General features: G+C 55.8%; 1 protein-coding gene across 4 annotated transcripts in view; it reads right to left on the reverse strand.

The window, feature by feature from the left end:
- LOC122260869 (neural cell adhesion molecule 1) overlaps window positions 1-2500 on the reverse strand; it is a 187590-nt gene that overhangs the window by 184140 nt on the left and 950 nt on the right. The gene's annotated exons all lie outside the window — the stretch shown is intronic.

A 2500-nucleotide genomic window follows, 5' to 3' on the forward strand; every position in this document is an offset into this window, starting at 1 on the left:
AGGAAGGAGGGGGAAGGGAGGAGGGTGTAGTGGGGGGAGGGAGATGAATTGAAGGGGGGGGAGACAAGGGTTGAGGGGGTGGAGGAAGGAGGGTTTAAGGGGAGGATGGAAGGAATCAAGGGAAAGCGGGAAGGAGGCGGGGTTGGCGTGATACCAGAAGAGAGAAGGATAAATGGAGGGTAAGAGGGAGAAAAGAGGGAAAGAGACACAGAGCGAACGAGCGATAGAGCAAGAAGAGCCAGCGTGAGAGGGAGAGAGAGTGAGAGAGTGAGAGAGAGAAGGATAAAGGGGTGGTAAGAGAGAGAGAGAGAGAGAGAGAGAGAGAGAGAGAGAGAGAGAGAGAGAGAGAGAGAGAGAGAGAGAGAGAGAGAGAGAGATAAGCCAGATTGGAAGAGAGAGAGAGAGATAGCAGATAGAGAGAGAGAGAGAGGAGAGCGAGAGCCAGCCAGGAAGAGAGCGAAGAGATAGGAGAAGAGAGCGAATACCAATAGCCAGATAGGGAGGAGAGGGAAGAGCGAAGAGCGAGCAGAGAGCAGAATAGCCAATAGGAGAGCGAGGAGAGCGAGAGCTACTTGTTGCCAGATAGGAAGAGAGAGAGAGAGAGAGAGAGAGCGAGAGAGCGAAATAGCCAGATAGGGAGAGAGCGAGATAGCCAGATAGAGAGAGAGCGAGAGAGCGAGATAGCCAGATAGGAAGAGAGCGAGAGAGCGAGATAGCCAGACAGGGAGAGAGCGAGAGAGCGAGATAGCCAGATAGGGAGAGAGCGAGAGAGCGAGAGAGCGAGATAGCCAGACAGGGAGAGAGCGAGAGAGCGAGAGCGAGTGCTGGAACGGAAGACGCCTCCCTTAATGCGTAGTTGGCCTCGAGAGCCACCGAAGGACTGGAAGAAAAGATAACACGAAACCCAGCTAGTGCAAGGAGAACCCCCCGCACCCCCACCCCACACCCCCACCCCCAACCCACACAACCCCCACCCCTCACACACAAACACACAGACACTCAGCAGCGTTGTGGCGTCTGAGTGTTCGTTTTAGGATCTGCCGTTCTCCTTCCTACCTCCTTTCTGCGCCTCTCCTTTCCCCCCTCCCTTCTTCTTCTCTTCTCTCTTTCTTCTCTTCTCTCACTTTCTCTCCCCTCTCTTCTCCCTTCTCTCCTCTTTCTCGCTCCTTTCTCTCTTTCTTCTTTTCTTCCTCTTGCGCCTCCCTCCCCTCCTCTCCCCCCTTCTCTCCTTTCTGCGCCTCTCCTCCCCCCTCCCTTCTCTCCTTTCTGCGCCTCTCCTCCCCCCTTCCCCAAATTCATCTCTCCTCTTCTGCGCCCTCTACTCCCAACTCTTCCTCTCCCACCCTCTTCATCCCCTTCTTCTTATCTTTCTGCGCCTCTCCTCCATCTCCTCCCTATCTCCCTTTCTCCTTTCTTTTCTCTCGCGCCTCTCCTCCCTCCCCTCCCTCATCCTCTCCTTTCTGCGCCTCTCTCCTCCCCCCTCCCCCTCCCCCTTCTCCCTCTTTCTGTCTTCTTCCTTTTCTCTCCTTTCTGCCCCCTCCTCCCCCGCCTCCACCCCTCCCTTCCCTCCTTCCCTCCTTTCTGGGCACTTTTTCCTCTCCCCCCCCTCCCTTTCCCGCCCTCCGTTCTTCTGTTTCTTTTTCTCCTTTCCTGTCGCCCTCCTCCCCCCTCTCTTCCCTCCTTTCTCTGTTTCATCTTCCTCTTCTTGTTCTTATCCCTTTTTCTGCGGCCCTGTTCTCCTTCTTCTCCTTCCCCCTCCTCTCCCTCCTTTCTTTCTTCTGTCTTCGGCTCTCTCCAGTTCGGTCCCTCGCTCCTCCTCCCCTCGTCCTCTTCCTTCCTCCTCCTCCCTTCCCTCCTTTTCTGCGCCCCTCCTCCTCCCCCCTCCCTTCCCTCCTTTCTGCGCCCCTCCTCCCTTCTCTCCTTTCGTTTCCTTCCTCCTCTCCTTTTCCTTCCTTTCCTCCTCCTTCCCTATCCTCCCTTACCTCCTCCCTTCCTTAGCCATCCTCCTCCTTCCATCCTTCCCTCCTCCCTTTTCCTCCCTTATTCCTTCTATCCTTTCCTCTCCTCCTCCCTCTCCTTCCTTTCCTTCTTCTTCCTCCTCTCCTTCCTCCCTCTCTTCCTTTCCTTCCTCCTCCTCCTCTTTCCTCCCTTTCCTCTCCCTCTCCTCTCTCCTCTCATTCCTCCTCCACTCCTGGTGTGTCCTCCCCTCCCTTCCTCCCTTCCTCACTTTTCTTCCTCCCTCTCTCCCCTCTTTTCCTTTCTCCTCCTCTTCTCTTCCTATCCTCTTCCTCTCTCACTTCCTCGCCTTTTCCCCCCCCCCCCCCCTCCCTCCTCTTTTTCCTCCTCCTCCTCTTACTCCTTCCTCTCCCTTTTCTTCTCCTTTCTCCTTCCCTCCTCCTTCCTCTTTCTCCTTTCCTCCTCCTCCTCCTTCCTCTCCTCCCCCTTCATCTCCTCTCCTCCTCCTCCTTCCTCCTCCTTCCCCCCCTTCCCTTCCCTCCTT

The sequence above is a fragment of the Penaeus japonicus genome, unplaced genomic scaffold, assembly GCF_977035675.1.
Source record: "Penaeus japonicus unplaced genomic scaffold, GWHDUDI00000001_assembly GWHDUDI00000030, whole genome shotgun sequence".
Classification (NCBI taxonomy): domain Eukaryota; kingdom Metazoa; phylum Arthropoda; class Malacostraca; order Decapoda; family Penaeidae; genus Penaeus; species Penaeus japonicus.